At 36.8% G+C, this 17,779-nt stretch overlaps 1 long non-coding RNA gene across 1 annotated transcript in view; it reads right to left on the bottom strand.

Annotated features, from left to right (window-relative positions):
• LOC142404961 (uncharacterized) overlaps positions 1-17,779 on the bottom strand; it is a 62,831-nt gene that overhangs the window by 30,830 nt on the left and 14,222 nt on the right. The window lies entirely within an intron of this gene.

The raw sequence follows: 17,779 nt of genomic DNA, 5'->3' as shown, positions 1-17,779 counted from the left end.
CCTGATTTGAGCTTTTTTTTTTTTTTTTTTTTGTGGTCATCAGTAACAGGTGATAACTCAATTGCAATTTCTTGTGAATTACATTACACAGTTCAATATATTTCAAAGGAATCCTTCTATCAAGACCATAACTCAACATCTACATATGGTTTAAAAAAGGTAGCAGAGAAATACCAAGACATCAAAATTTTCCCTGGAGCTTTGTTTATTTTCAAGAACCAGATAGATTTTACAGGTATTGATCAAGGGTCACTTGTAGATAAGGGACACTTACAGAATGACAGGCCTGTAACATGTGAAGGCACGTTTAATAACCAGTATAGGCTCTAAATGGGGATAACAATGAAGTAAATGACCCTACTATTATATTATGTAAGTACCGGACAGAAAACCTGCCACTGCTGTCAGTGAAAGAAGCCCTGCTGCACTTGGTGACACTGTGATTTTACTCCTAAACATAATTTTTATTTCTATGATGTCATACAAGTAACATAGTAATGGTGCTATGGGAACACCTCCACAGACACTGGCAATTCTTCATGATTTTAAACACCCAAAAAGAAATTTTACCATTGACATATACCAAAGAGTGGGATATTGCCCTGGATGGGTGGCTGCATACAGGGAAAGATATTTCGAGAAAAGCAGAATCAGGACATTCTTTAAAGTTTGGTTTAAAGCCTGAAATTTCCGTTTTGCAGCATATATCACAATTTTTTAGATCTGTTTTCCTTCTGAATCAATACCAGTATACTGGTGAGCCAGAGACTGATTAATCTCATACAATCACTGACTTTCAGGAAGGGTATCAATGTACTTGTCTCAGGGAGCACCAGGAATGAGAGATTTCTGAAGGTAAGCTTTCAGCATCTGCTGGATGGGACCTCATGTGTTCCAACTCTGGTTCACATTCCTCTTCATATTATTCCTCTTATACAGTCAGAACAAGAGCATTTCTTCATTTATTTTATTCCACTTAAGTAAAAATTTATGACAGAAATTAATTTTGTGTTAGGGTTATGCTCTGCTTCTATAAAATTAAAATCCTTTAGTCTAATCTTGACTTTTTAAATCATAGATGATGGTTAACAATCCAAAATCTAATACGTCTTGACACAAAACATTGCTTCAAATCCAAAAGTTTCAATGGTCCATTCCAAAACTAAAAGGCTTTTTTCCCCACAATATCTCTACAAATTTGCTATATTCCCACAGAACATTTCAATGTTGACAACATAACATTTTTGATCAGATCTGCTTCATGGTAAGGGATTATTCTATTTTTCTCCACTAAGAAAGTGGCAGTTTACACCTTGGAGAGTCAGTGAGTTCCCCCGAACATGTACAACTTCTGGGTATTGCAAAGTCTTCTTAATGAAATGTTCTAGATAATTTATCCCTCGTAAGGTAACAAATTTTCCTCGAGAATGTCATCTTGAGCATTATAGTGCTTAGCCATTCTTTTCCAATATTACACTGCGATAAATAAAACGGGCAATGAAATTTCCTATGACTCTCAAAGGTGAAATTCAGTCTTAGATTGGCAACCATAATAAATATCCATGATTCTTAGATCTGGTTAACTGACCAGCCAAACAAGAAAGTGCTGGGGTGTCAAGCCTCTATAGTAAGGATGACTAGAGTAGATGTAGTGCTGGGAGACCATATGCCACAGCTTATTAATGCATGCTCCCAGCACGATAAGCAATGTTCACTTTTCACTAAGATGGACATGGCTTGAAATAAAATCTTCACAGAAAAAAAAGTTCAGGGATACCATCTACAAAAAATGCTGAACTGACCGTGAAGGCAGAAGACTTACAGTACATACCACAGAAGCAATATTTTCTTCTACCTCTCCCCACCAGAATTGAATGGCCAGTATTTCAAGGGCCAAGGATGCCAAATGACAGAGAGAATGTGGTTTTTGTCCACAACGATGCTGTCTCCTCTGTGGACATTTCCCTTCAGGAAAATTTGACTTCCCTGACACCTTCTGAAAGGGAAGTCTTTTATTTCAGTAGTCCCTAAATGCAAATTACTCTTAGGCCAAATTTGAACTTTGTGGAAAGAACAAAAATTTCTCTTGCAAATGTACTTGGAAAAAACTTAAGAAATCAGAATTAATCTGCTGAAGACAAGTGCTACTGCCCTTCTGTTCATCCTTGCAGGGTGGCCATACAATGAAGTCACTGAGCTGCACAGCTTATCATCTGTTTTGTCAAAATACAGAAAGGGAAAGAAGCAGACAAGAGGATGGGGAACAGGAAAGATTGAGAAAGAATAAGTGAACAGTTCCTCCTACCTCACGTGTTCCTCACAAACTCATGCCTGGGAGGTGCCCAGCCTCCAGGAGATACTCTGCCAGAGAACAACGCTGGGAGACAGGACATGTTGATGAACAGAGCTGGCATGGACTTGGTTTCTAGCAGATCTCCTGAGACCTATAAGGGCTTGTAGTTTTACTGTTATTTTACTTTCCCAACAGGAAAAACCTGACTCCCTTAAATAGTATGACATCAGAAGGAAAATGAGGTAAAATCCAAGATTTTCTCAAACACAAGGAGTTCAACCCCAAAAACTTTTATGAAAAAGAAAGGAAAAGATAAAAACAATACAGAAGCACCATTTAGCAAGGAATCTGTTGCAAAATTCCATTTTTTAATATTTATTGGCCATATTAGGAAAACACAATTAAGAATTAAAAAATAAAGTCAAAGTGTAACCTTACTGTGACATTTTCAAAAGACCCAATTTGATTTAGGCATTAAAGTCCCATTTTTTAAATAGAAACTCAGCACTGGACTCAGCTAGACCCCTTTAAAAAATATCTTTGCTTCATTTTCTAACAGCATGAGGATAAATGAGAAGCTTATGGAATGCAAGACAAATGTGAAATAAACAGAATTTTTTAGGCATGGCAGGAATCGGAGGACTGCAACATTCAAGAAAGGATATTTTTTTCTCAAAAATGGCTATATTCTTTGTTCTGTGGGGCCCTGTTTTAACTTCTCAACCAAGGTTACTTGTGAAAATGCTGTAGGTTTCATAAAAAAAAATAGGTGATGGGTTTCTTTAAGTAATCAGAACTTGCTGGAGAGATAGATGCATACTGTCATGTTCAGGCAGTCAAGTATCATTCATATAGTGGTGTCTTGGACTGTCGCCTGATCTGGAACAGAAGCCCTTATTTAACTACTGAACGTAGAGGTCCTACCAGAATTAAAAAATAGGAACTTCACCATGACACTGGAGTTAAATAAGGAACCAGCTGAAGTAAGAGATGGTTTTTCATTTGCTGCAGAATCATAATAGGCAAAGAACATTTATACATAATATAACTCACAATATTACTACACGCTTGCTTTTGCTCTGAGCAGGCATGAGCTTGTTTTGTCCATGGTTCAAGCTGACTTGAAGCCGTTTACTGACTGTATTTGGTGTAATGTATTCTGTCTCTCAGCAAAGCTTATTAGCTCGGCTCAATGCTATACTAATATGTCTACACACCTCTTGGCTTGTGTTCAGTCTGCTCGGAGCACAGGGAAACAGAGCTCACACCTGGTTGAAAAATGTTAGGTACACATATATTGTATTAGGTATAATAGCGATATAATAAAAGAGGGATAAACAAAATTATACTGAGAAGAACATCTTCTGTTTTTTCACCCCTTTGGTGCAGGGCAAGAAATACACTAAAAAAACATGAAAGTTGATTTTGCTTATAATTTGAAGAATATCCAGTTTACAGATTATTAAATTAATGACAATCTGACCTTGAAAACACCTCTATCTGCTGAAAGAGCAACACTCCATCACCTGTTTTGATTCATTAATGTATCATTTAACTTGGTATGACACATGTTCAGCAGTTATAATTACATTATGGCCTCCCTATTACATCAGCTCTGCTCCAAGTTTCTGTCACCAGAAGTCCAATTTTCAACACAGAGCAATCCAGTGCACTCTTTCCTTATTAGTGTCATCTTTAATGTAGCACAGAGTCTGAACCATTACTTGGCACTGAGAGTTTAACAGCAATTAACCCCTGCTCTATCCCCAGGGAGAAGTACATCAGCAACTTGCCAAAACACTGTAAACAAGCTGGCCAAGATCAATGCAAAATCATGCTGGCTGCAGAGCACCTACTGTATTAATTTAGGATTGATATAGAAAAAGAGAAAATAGTCTGCATGAAATTGACCTAAAAGGATGGCCCATACAGGTTACAAGATTTTCTTAAAGCTGAAAAGGGAAAATTCTAAATCCCTAGCCTGCTAGCTTACAAACACACATTCTTTTCTATCTTGGCTCTTATACTATGCTGATCACCATAGGACTGCCAATTATCGCAGAGAATAAACATCTATTACCTGCTAACCGGTTAAAAAGGAGATGAGATGAATTGTTCTTAGGCGAGGAATTAAATACATTTCAAGTGTTATCAGGAAGGAAAGTGGCAAAAAGAGGGAAAATGCCAATTTCTCTTTTGTTTCTGGTTATTGAACAGGACAATGTATATCAAAACCTAAACCAAAGGTTAAGGTTCTTCCCCCATGGAAGCAAAACAAGGCAAACCAAGGACTGCAGAAGTCCCTGCAGGTCCCTCTCACCAGCTTCCCCTGGGGCAGGATGACATCTTCAGCCATACTCTAGTGGGGTCACGCAAAGCAACCGAGAATGTGACTGCAGAACAGGCATGCTGTATGATGGGTGCCTCTGAGGACCACCACCCCTCACGGATATCTGTGCCACTGTCTGCATTGCTGTTGTTAGCAATCAGATAGGTAGAAGGAACTATGTACAAACTATGTACAAACTATGTACAAACTACGTTTGTACTATGTACAAACTACGAGGCAATACTTCAGTCAGGACATACAGGTAAAATGTTTTGGAGACAATACAGAAAAAAAAATGCACTCAGATATAGTTTATATAGGTTTAACTGACCCATGATGAAATATTCCTTCTTACCAAGGAACGTTTTCTGGTTTTTTGACATCACAATTTTCCTCCATAAAATTTTGATTTTTCCACAAGCCAATATTCAACTAGAAAAAAACATACAAACAAACAAACAAAAACCCCAACCATGTTTCCAAGTGGAAATTTACCAACAAAGTCTTCCTGTTTAGAAAATGGAAAGACATGTCAGGACAACTCATTTAACTGAAGATTTCCAAAATCAGATTGTTTTGAGAAAGATAAGAAGTTAAATTCTTCATTCATTCATCTCAGTATCCTGCATAAATGGTACAGTATAATTATAAATCCTAATGAAAAACTTAGCGAATGTAAGAGTAGGATTACCGCTACTCCCCGGTGGGTTTTAGGTCAGGGTTTTTAATGCTCCTAGCTAGTAGAAATGGCAACAAGTCCAGGTGGTATCCGTGAACAGAGTCTGGCCCTAGAGGAGGTGACTTGTATTGCAGGACACCTCTTCTGGTTGTCATCACCTGAGGCTGGGTTCTAAAAGTTTTCATGTTTGGCTGGTTGGAAGGTTTCCTGAAGAGAAGATGGAGAGAGGAGGAGGAGTATGGTAATTGCAAGTTAAATAATTTCAATATCTCTGTCTTAAAATTAAAAAGTATCTGTGGTTACAATTATTTGAAACATATGAATCATGGAACAGACTTCTTTCATCAGTAAAAGGCAAAAAGTAAATAGTAGGAAGTACAGCCCTTAAAACTTTTTTAGTACTTTTGACTTATTGATCTTCCATACTAGAAGTAACAAAAATACTGAGGTTTAAGCATGAACATTTTAAAGTCAGTTGGTTAAAAAGACAAGTTTTACACTTAGAAAAAATTCACCCGTAGTGCAGAAGTAGTAGTACATAAATGCGGAATAAAATTATTTGGAAAAAGAGTGAAGGAAGTCTTACATTTGAAATTTTCTAAACACTGGCTATTTGTCCCTTTCCATAAACTGATAAATGAGGAGTTTCAAAATAGGTACTGTTGACCTGATTATAGAAATTCGTGCAGAAGATTTACATGTAAAATACCTAATATTGTTCTGCTAAGTCTTAGGAACACCAAAGCATGCCAGTTTAATACTGTTTTGGCATTGGACTGTTAAAAGATTAGTGATAGCATAGGACCTTTCTTTTTATACTTTGCAGATTTGGACTGAAAATTTCAAATATACACATCTAAAGATATGTACTTAAATCTGCTTTTTCTGTGATTCCACTGGGGATTGTCAATGCTTTCACTTTTGAAAAATCAGGCTGTAATTTAACCTTTCAGTTCTGAACTTTCTGAAGTCACTCTTAAGAGAGTTGCTTAACAATTTTAGCATATGATCATTTTAGAAATCATATACACACTTCCCACCCAAATATCCATTTTTTGTGTTCTTCTAGAATAATAGTTCAAGTAGAAATGTAGCTAACTTTTTTTTTTTTAATTACTATTTAAAAAGAATATAAGAAAGAGAAAACAATATGGTACTACTAAGTAAGTGGTGGGAATTTAGGTGGAAAAGCTAGAATGGACTTCATCTTCAACATGATGATCCAGATATAAAAATTCAGAATTGTTAAGACTCAAGGGTTTTTCTTTTTTTTCAGTTCATTTGCAGGAAGGAGAACACCTGAAATTTAGAATCTTGAACCAAATGCAGTTTGTGTCTGAGTGTGACTGCTAACAAAAGCAGATCCAGCTCAGTGGAAAGAATTCTCAACTGTTATAACGGTAACTACAGTATTTGCCTTTCTAGTTAAGTTAGAAAATTCTGATAACAGGAAGAAGATTGAATAGAAAAGAGTGGGAATACAATGAAAATTATGAAAAACAAAACAAAAAAAGAGACAGCTTATAATGCAGAAGAGTTCTTCCAGATTGCAAGGCTTTGACATAGCTGCCTGTGATGATTAACTTAAATAAAATCAAGAGAGATCTGAAAGACCATGAAGAAGAAAGGATGATCAGGAATAGTATGTGGAAAGTAAATTAAGTATCAATATGACTTTACATTAGGAATGGAAAATTAGGTGCAGAACCAGCTGGATAGAGTGATTTAGTGTGCCTACCATCTTCCACATGTAGATCGTAGGGTTACATTATGCTCTTTATTGCCTGTCTTACATCTTCATTGGCAACAAAAATGTTTTCATCACAGTATCACTATTCTGTAAAAATAGGCTTGGTTGGTAGCTTTTTTCTGGGGTCTTTTGTTTTACTGTGGTGTAAACACAGGTGAAGTTGATGCTGAACTGGAACTAAGAGAGTAAAGCAGAGCACAGCTATTTTGCAGCAAATATTTTTAGCACCTTACATCCACTTCAAATTTCACAGCAAGGGTTTATCAACATCTGTCTAAAAAAGAAACAAAAAATCTTTATACCAGCAAAGACAAAAATTTTTCTGGAGATATGAGGATATTCTATTTTGGCTTGTTCTCTGAAATATGTTGTGGTACAGAACACATTCTATCCCTCATGTTATTCTCATACCCAAATAAATTTAATATAATGGAAGGAAAAAACCAAACTGTTAAGTCCTAGTTTAAAAAAAAAAATCAATAATTTATTTGGCAATAAATTAAAAGTCTGCCTAGCCCCTTTAGTCAACTATCTCCAAGTCAAGAGTCACAGATGTTAAGAGCTGTTATGATGCCAAGTTAATTTCCTGAAAATGAGTGCCTGAGGTTGGATGAAGAAGAATCTTACCAGCTTTCAATATGACAGATAAAAAAGAAAAATAGAGCTTAGAGGAGATAAAAGAAGAGGTGATAGTAGTGGAAAGAAGGAAAATTGTTAATTTTTTTTTCTCTCAATAATAGTTCAGCTGATCATAAAGACCATAATGCAGATACTCCTTTAAAATGGTTCCTTGGCATACTATTTCTTTTTTTCACCTGACCTATGAATACCTACATTTGCTCCTTTTCCTTTGCTCTTTGCAGGGATGACATTTCCATAAGACATCACAGAACTCCCACACTGCACCACAGTTCTTGTTTCCAGAGGAGATCTAGCTGTATTATATACAGATAATCAATCTGCCCCACAGGATAGAATGGGAATGAGTTAGGAGAACAGCAGGTCCCTAGGGACACCACCACAACAAAACAAAGAATAATATTGAACCGGCTCATTACTAGCTGTTTCTAGCCAGTTGAAGAAATCGAGATATTTTATTCAGGTCCAACAAGCCCAAAACTAAAGAATTTGGGCTTGGATTTCCTGATGTAAACTCAAAAAATATCTGCAGAAATAAGTTTTTTCTACAAAAAACTTTTATTTAAAGAGAGATCATTTTATGAAAGAAAGTTCCCAACCAGTTCTGTCACTGGCCTTCTTCAAATCTCCTTGGTCTGAAAACTGTATTAGGAAGCTTCTTGAATATTTGGCTTTCTTGTCTTTTGCAATGCTTCCAGTCCAGCTGCTTGCATGCCTACTTGTCCCAACTGGAGGGTAAAGCCCATAATTACTAAAACCAAAAAGAGTAGCAACAAAGTTGTCACATTTTTGATCAGTCCATCTGTAATAAAAATGAAAATTTAACTGAATGAATATTATAGAACCAACTTCCAAAAAGGAGTAGCCCTAGAACTTTTCAGGTCATCTTTTAACATGTCTTTTAATGTTGAAAGGTGGTCTGGGTATTTCCACAGACTCTCTAGTACTTCAGGTATTGCCAAATACAAGGAGCATGCCAAAACGTCACATCAAGGCTGGAGGCAGGACAGAGTCAGGGTTGTCAAGCAACAAACAACAAGACCCAAAGACACCACAGAACCAGCTAGTGTGTCCTCTTGCATAACATCAGTGATATAATCCATCCAGCCACCCTTACAGTGTGACTAGTTTCTTTTGCTTGGCTGGAAGCTGCATTGCACAACGACATGCAGGCTTGGTATCAACACTTTGGTGCACTCTTTTCCTTGCTATTTTAATTTGCATGACAAGAGGATTGTTTATATATTTAATATGAATACGTGTGGGTTTATATTCCTGCCACCAGTCTTGTACTGCCTGTTTCTCTTATTTCAGGTATCACTAGTGTCTCTCCAAGAAGGATTTTACACACTGTAATCAAATAATCTTTGATCTTCTGTTTAAAGAGCTAGTACTGCATTTTTAACATCTTGTTGCAAAGCACTCTTTCCAGCCCTTGCATAGTTACAGTAGCTCTTCTCCATACTCTTTCCAGCTGTTTAATATCCAAGTAAGATATAGGGCTTGATTCTCTGGGACTTTAGTCATTCACAACTCTGAAAAAGGGTTATAAAAGAGAATCAGTAATGTGTTAAGCCAGCCAGGTAGCGGTGTAAATTACATCTGAAGACCCAGGCGTATAGTGTTATCACTCGAGAGATCAACAGCAAAGTTTCATTTTGCCTCCTTTCTCCTCCAAAGACTGAGGATGTTAAGGTCACATTTCAGACCCATGGTTTTGACATCACACACCTTGAAGTTTAGTACTTTTGCTCTGACTTTCATCAAATGTCAGAGTCAGCAGGTATGTCTTCTCACAAAGTCAAAGTCAAATTACAGGTTTGAAGAAATTCCTGTGAATTGAAACCGTACTGTTCTGCTCAGCTTTATCCTTAACTGTGTCTGTGTAAATCTTTCTTTCTTGCAATTCTTCCTTCCTCATTACATTTGAGTCTTGAGTCACTGAGCAATTGTTTCAGACTCAGAATCTAAAATCTTTCCCATCTTTTTTTCACCCTGATTGGTGTCATCTGTAATAACATAAAGTATATTTCCAAGAACTAAAAAATTATATCACACCATGAGCTGAAAACAAAAGTTAAAGAGCATGTACAGTTTTTCTGTTCTGCCTAATACAGTCATTCTCAGGCTGAAGCAAGGAAAAACAATTGGCAAGACTTAAAAAGGACTCTAATAATGGCTGGTAGCAGTATATATCTGGAACCTTTCACCTTCAGAATGGATTTGGTCCAGATTGAGAGCAATTTAAAAGAAATATTGACTTCTGGATGCTTAGTGACCTGTGTAAAAATGAATTAATAATCCCAGCTGTTTCCTATAGGACATCACTAAAATTGTCAGCACTGTTGCCAGACCAAACGGCACCTTCATTGAAAGGTGTAAAAGATTTTTCACTTCATTTATCAATACAGCACGCATAAATAGGTCACAGACCATACAAAGAAACTGAAATCCTTCCAAGTCCCTGGCAGATTTTGCTACATCCTGCAATCCATCACTTAGTCTACGCATGTATGGACAAGTGGCCCATGTGTTCATGTGCGGGATATTGGGTTGGATGGCAAGTGACCAACTTCCTTAGGCTACTCACAGTTTTAGATTGTTGGACAGACATAAACTGAGGGTGCTGGGCCTCTTTGGAATGAATGGACAGGTACGGCATGAAGAAAAAAAGTGAGGAGTAGACAAAACGTTGACTTTCTTTCCTACAACACAGCTGGACAATGCAGCTAAAGTCATAATTTGTTGTTGGCAAAGGCCAGCAATCAATTACTATTCAGTGGAAGATGGGCTATAAATGGAGGGAAGTGATATATCTCCTGAAGGTAGCTCTTAGAGATGTCAGGGATAGGTCAGAGACAGAAGAAACATCAGCTCTTGCACAGATCTATGTGAAAATTTAGGTTTTACTGAAAGAGCTGTTCAGTTATAAAAAGAATCTTTTGTCATATATATTTTTCTTAAGCTATTGCAGATGGTTAAAAATACATTGTGATCCAAAACTTTAAAAGTGAAATGAAAAATGACTAATATGTCAAATCAACATCTGTATTTTTTAATTAGCTAAATCATTTAGAAATGCTGTTACCAAGAAACGGCTTTTAAATGCTATTTGTCTTATTCTCTTCCATCATTGTAATTGTTCTCTCTTCTCTTTTGTTATTTCTAACAATTCCCTCCATCCTTTGAGCTCATGAGAGGTTTACCCCCCTCATCTGAGATTAAAATGAGAAGCTGGAATGGGGTGGCAGGTGAGCATATATACCACTTGCTTTCCTAGTGCTCTTAACTCCAGAATATCTCAAGAAACAGCATTTGTCAGCCACGTCTACAGGAGCCATCAAAGCAGGAATAGAAATGAGGATGTCTAGGTTTCCAATTAGCTTTTAGCACATTTCCAACATGACCACGGACAGATCACTTGTTTTCCATGTGTAAAATGAAGAGGGCAGTTATTAAAAAATATTATGTAAGAAGGAATTAATTTGTATTGGCAAAACTCCTTGACACCCTTTGTCAGCCACAAATGAAGGACACTACTAATTATATATACTAATTATGTATATTTTACCAACTGGATATGTATTGTATTACAATCATTATTGATATCTAGTAATTAACAGAGTATTTCAAAGGATCTTCAGTTCCGGAGAGTGGTTACTGAGAAAAAGCAAGCAGCCAGGCTATTGCTTTTAACTTTGTTTTTAACAGTGCAATTTAATTTTCTCCCTATGCTATTTCTAAAGGAATAGCCAAAACTGATTGCGAGTAGAGAGTCCCTCTACTCATCTCAGAAGTGACCACCTTAGTTAGCAACAAGTACTGACAGACACCAGCCCAGTTGCTCCACAGGCTGGAGAGTTCAGTCTGTATGACCTGCAGTCTAGAATTTGTCATGGTACTAAGCTATAAAGGAAGAGGAACCCCAATATTGTATATTATTGTTTAGATGGGAGGATAGTATCCTGAACCTCCACTGGCACCCTGAACAAAATGAATATGCCTCAATTCATTTTTATACTGAGTAGGGCCTTAACCACAAATGAAGAAGATATGGGTGGGAACACCTCTTCTGACTTCAGGCATCTTCAGACAGTAGATAAAGTCTGTCTGACTTTGCTGTTTAAAGCTCCTGTCACCACGTGAGGAAGACTAGAAGGCACTTCAGGCTCCATTCATCTTGACCCAAAATAGCTGTCTGAATTAGCCAGATTAAAAAAATTTAGCCGTCAAGCTTAGATGAAGGTATCCACACTGCAGCCGTCTAATGTTAGGTGAGATGAATCCTGCAATAGAAAGCTGGGAGACTAGGAAATGGACTGTTTTCAGGAAGATGATTCTTGTGCTATTCTGACATGGAGTTGAGTACCTCTAACAGCCTACAAACATCAAACCCACCTCACAATACTAATTCCAGCCTGAGACTTTGACATCTAAGAAAGTGAATCAAAATAATGAGGCCCCCACTTGCAACATGCATATGATGAGTAAGTAAATGAAATCCTGATAATTAGAAACTCAAATGCAGGCAAAAAGTTGCACATAGACTCTGCATCTCTCTTTTTGATTTTTTTCCCCTCAGGCATTAACTTATCTTGGCCAAACCCTCCTTTCTACAAGTTCAGAGATATTTTAATTTTGAACTTCAAATGAAGTGCAAATAAAACACCAAAAAAACGTAGGATGTTGCACAATTGTCAGTGGGGCCCATTTTAATATTTAATGACCTGGACACCTGTGACTATTGCAAGAAATAAAAAGAATTAATTTAAAAGGAATTATTGACATAATATAACACATGATAGTCTGTTAATAAAAATGCATACTTCTAATTGAATGCTGGCACCTAGCCACCAACTAAGCATAACTTCAAAAGCAACAGCTGGGAAAGCATCTTTTAGATTTTAATTACAGTAGCTCGTAAGCCACTTATCTTTTCAACTTTTTTCTTCAGAAAGCAATTCTGTTTCATAGGAATGAGTTCAAAGGTATTTACAACATGTAGGGTTAGAGAACTAGCTCTGACATAGTCAAACTTCACTTGTAAATTTGGATTCTGGACTGAGACAACTATTCTCACCTTTGAAGTGCGAGTCCCATTTGAGCCTGAAAGAACACAGGCTTCAGGCTTGTTGCTCAGGTTTTTTATTTCTTTTCTATCTCTAGACACAGGATAATAATGTCTATCGTATTTGTTCTTATCTATTATTTGTATTTTAGTGTTATCTTAGGGCTGCCACTGAAATTGAAGCCTCATTGTGGAAGGATTTTACTATTCAAATACATAGTGAGCATACATAATCCCAGATGATTCAGTCATGAAAGGGAGAAGGAACTATTGAAGAGTTTGGGAAATGGGCATGGAGACAGACCTGAGTCTTGCAAAGTGATAAATTCTGTGGCTGGATCCAGAAAGCTGTTATGATTGTGTTTAGGAATAAAATATGAAAGCCCCATTGAGTAGTTACAGATTAAAACTCTAAAAGAGTTAAAATTATTTGCTAGATTGGCTACAGTGCTTGGCATTTTTCAGGAACAAGTCCAGAGGGGGTTATGACTTATTTCATCTAAGATCTGAAGTCTTAAAGTCTATGTAGCTGCTCTAGACTTCCTCCACCATTAAAGAGACAGACAGAGAGAAAGTGAGACAAACAGCCGCTGAATGACTCTTCCCACACTAACAGAGGTTTCTAAAGCCCGTCTCTGTTCACTGACTCAAGAAATCCAGATCATTTCCTTAGATTAAGCACCAACATTTTAGCCAGCTAAAATTAAACTAATTGAATCCTACCTCCAATGTCTTTAGGTCTGTGGAACAACTCTCTCCCAAAAGCTAGGAAATTAACTGTCTGTCTGTGATTCGAGACAAGAAATTCATCTCCAAGACCATCCGTCTTTCCCCCTAATATGCAAAGACAACTGCTAGCTAAAGTGTTTTTGACTGAAATAGAAACTATACAAACCAAAATAACCTTTATTATTTCCTTTATACAGTTAATAGAAAAAAGCTGTGACCGCAGGGGCCTGAAAAAGAGCAAAGGCATCTCATTTAAAATCACACTGAGACAAAGCCATGCACTATAACAACCTTAGCAGATAACCACAGAAAAAGATTATTGGGGTGAGTTAATAAGTACATTTGGCATAATCAGAAGGACCTTTAAAGAAGACTTTCTAGAATGCTGTGAACCCAGTGAGGTCTTGTAATACAAGCAACAAGGTAAAAAGATCTAACTTTTTCTTAAAGATAGATTTATTTATGAAATGGAATATATGAATTGGCAAGTGTCAAGGAAGGGGACTGAACCTGAAGAGCTCTGGAGGTCTTTGCCCGTCCCACAGAAATAACATACATAAGAACATTGTAAGTTATTAAACTTGCTGGAGGATTTTTTGGACTGTAGTTCTATTATCTATTAATTAAAAGCTATCTCTAAAACAGTTAATATAAAAGACAGTTCTGTCTACCTTTTCTGCAAAATCAAAATTTCTTTTAGCCTTTTTGTAGCTTTTCAAGACATTATTCATACACAGATAACAGTATATCTTTGTAGGAAGATAAATAGGCTTCAGGAAGACTTGGAGTCCTCTGTCCACTCTGCAGACATAATTCAGGCCAGATTTTGTCAAGAGACTAAGAAAAACATCACTGTGTTTTGTGTTAAGGTGTCCTGTCCTTCCAAAATGTACAGGCCCTCCAGGAGAAAAGATGACAGATAGGAACTGTGCCTCTCCCTTCTTAGACATGCATGAATCTGCCAAAGAAGCTTAGAGCCTTGAGCAACAAGTTTATGAAGGAACACTTTTTTGCACTCAATTCCAGTCCCTGAGGAAGTGGCAGAACTGTGCACTGTTCCCTGAATTCTGCTCTCCTCCATGGAAATTGTGCTTGTTTTAATGATAGCTGCATAGCAGACCAGAGCAGTCTATAAGAAAAATAAAATTAATCAAAAAAAAAAAACCAAACCACGAGAATAAGCATACCCAACTACAAAAATACCAAAACTTCAGTCAGCACTATTATAATCTAGACACTGCATGCAGAGTTCATCATAAATTTTCGAATGCTATGATCATGGTTGGAGAGTCCTACCTGATTAATTTTTGCATATGTAGCTACAACATCTTTCACAGCAAAGTCCAAGATATTTCCACAAACCTTGCACTCTGCATTTATACCAAAGGATACGAAAAACAAAAGTTGACAAAGAACCTATGATCCAGTGCAAACAGGATGACTGGAGTTTATTAATCATAAATGAAGGTGATGAGTAGTTCAGGAAGCATATAAATGAACCGGTAACCTTGCTGAAAGGTCAGCACCTTTCAATAGTAAACTGTCTCTGCTCATTTCAGTGTAACTTTCTAGGTTTAGGGTCAGAAGGCATCCCAAATGCAACTACTAAATCTGAAGGATGCTTTATAACATTTTAGTTTTGTCTTGTCCCTCATGTTTAATAGCTCTGGGTTTAGAAGTGCAAATAACTTGGTAGTTAGGTTTTTAGGGGATTCAACAGAAACATTTTGACACAGGTAGCAGCTGCAAAAGCAATAAGATTTCCTTTCCAAGAGTTTGACCTTCTGCTTCATTGTAATTACAGTCACTAGGCCAATCCTGAGGTAAAGGATTGGGATCATAAAATTTATTCTTTGTGTTATGGATGCCAGTGTACTCCAGTCTGTGCTGAGGTTACTGTAGAATAGGGATCTAGTTTTAAAGAGTCCTATTTCCACTTTGAGATAAAATTTTTCTCAATTTGCTAACGTCTCCATCTTTGGAATGTGGGCTCAGTCCTTCTGAAGGCAACCTTTTCTGTACTATGCAAATTTTGCTTTTTAAATTAAAATAAACAATTAGGTTTGTGTACATGTCTTCTTTTGTCACAAATATTTGAGGGAAGGGGGAGAGATTTCTAATGGCACACATCCATTTAGATGTCAAAGAGAGTTTTGTATGTCCACTAAATTAAAACATCATTTGCTGTCAAGCCTTAAAGAATTTCTTCTGATTTCTATTTATGACAGCTCTCAGAGGACATGCTGTGAAGTACTTTTGCCTGCTTTAGGACCAATTGCATGTCACAAATGCATTAGTTTTTAATACCAGAAGTGGACATATAATTTGATGAAGTATGTCTTTATGCCATCAGCTGTTGTCTGCCACCAGCTTTTTACAAAGGCACTCTAAACAAGATCACCCCCAGCTGCCTTGATAATTCAATCTCTTTTTTCCCCTGTAACAAGACCAAAGCTATCTTGAAATCAACAGAAAGACTTGAAATGGTGTTTGAATCAAGACTCTAAAGCTAAAAATTTCTAGAGCTCTTTCTGTCATCTCCTTTTCATGGGAAAGAGCAATGTTCCCTGGTGCACATCGGCTGTGTTCGTAGCTCCTGTTCTGCACAGGTAAGGACATGCACAACTTTTTCAGCCTGATGTAGGCAATCTGATTTGACCACATCACAACCATGGAAACAGGTACCCTGCTAGGCTGTCCACTGTCAAATTTACCCGTAATGCCTCTCTGCACGTTACTGAGCACCCTTCCAAACTCATCATATCTCTGCAATTGTTACCATGAACTCTCAGTGTGATTCCTCTGAGCTCATTTGTGTTATTCCAAAGATCATGGTACAGCCTACACCATGTGTGAGAAAACAACATCTATGTATATTCAGAGTTTTGACCACCTCAGTAAAGGTACAGCCACTTTAGACATCCGCCATTTTTTTTTCCTTATAGCACATGATGGCATTATATAGACTACGTTTTTACCCCAAGTATATAAACACATCTTGAAAGTATATGTTAATAATTAACACACCTCTTTGACTCACTGAACAGCTGAAAAACACTTCATTAAATCCTTCTTTTCTTGTCTTTTGACTTTCAATTTTCAGTAGCCAGTTGTACACCTTCTGAATCACTGGTGTCATGTGCCCAACAACACAATTTCTTTACTGTTCCAATTAAGCAATTAATTAATGCCTATGGTACAAAAATAAATAAGAAAGTAAGAAGGAAGAGAACATAAGCAATGAGCAGTGTTTTTTTTATTTCCACTCTGGTTTGTGAAACCTTCTGGGGCAGCTGCTGTAGTCTTATCACTATATTTTCATAGCTTCCATTTTACTGATATGTTTTTATCTAAGGCAGTCAAACACCAAAAGAATACAATACTGCAGATTACATTATTTGATGAATGTTTCTGTTATTTGCCAAATAATTTATAGAACAAAGCTGCAGAAGCTAGTCACAGCAAAATACTACTCATCCCATCAATTATTTGATAAAAAAATAGAAACAATGGTTGAAGAGTATACATGAAAAATAGTATTTGGCTTAGGTTGTTGCATACCTTACATATATGACAGTTTAAAGAGTGAAAGAGTTTTGAGATTATTTGGGTCTAAAAGCAGATCCCAGCTGCAGGGACCTAATAGTGCAGAAGCATTAAGAACTGGAGCTTCAGTTTGGAAAAATCACCACCCACTTACAGTTGTAGCTGCTTGACTAACAATATTAATGTTCTGTTGGATGGTACTTAAATCCAATTCCTTCTGTTAACATACATGTCTTCTTTAGTATTCTAGTGGAAACAGTAACAACAGTTTTTCTTCACTGAAAAATTAAAGGACATACCTAACTACAGTAGCAATGTCATCAATACTCCTCGTGAATAGTTCTAAAATTTTAGGAGACTCTAAAATATGTTTTTGTCTACTGACTTACTGCAATAGTAGGGGAAATCAAATCACCCGTGAATGTCTTATTAGAGCAATCTCTCTTTGACACTTCTCTTACATCTCACTTTCACATCTTTCGTGCATTTTTTTAAAATAAGGAGTTACAGGTAAAAATATTTTAAGAAATAATCACATTAGTGCTTTCTAGAAAAAGGAGTTACATGTAAAATAAAAAAAAAAAAAAGGAGGTAACTCTGGGACTGTAATGTGAACTACATCTCACTTTGCTTAAAACCTAGAGACTTGTCCCTCCTGTAAACTGCAGGCAAGTTGCAGTCTCCAGATCTTTAGTCACAATTTCTTTTCTTTCAATTTCTTTTTCAGACTGGTTATTTTTATGAAT

The sequence above is a fragment of the Mycteria americana genome, chromosome 1, assembly GCF_035582795.1.
Source record: "Mycteria americana isolate JAX WOST 10 ecotype Jacksonville Zoo and Gardens chromosome 1, USCA_MyAme_1.0, whole genome shotgun sequence".
Lineage (NCBI taxonomy): Eukaryota > Metazoa > Chordata > Aves > Ciconiiformes > Ciconiidae > Mycteria > Mycteria americana.
This window is presented reverse-complemented; position numbering and strand designations above follow the sequence as displayed.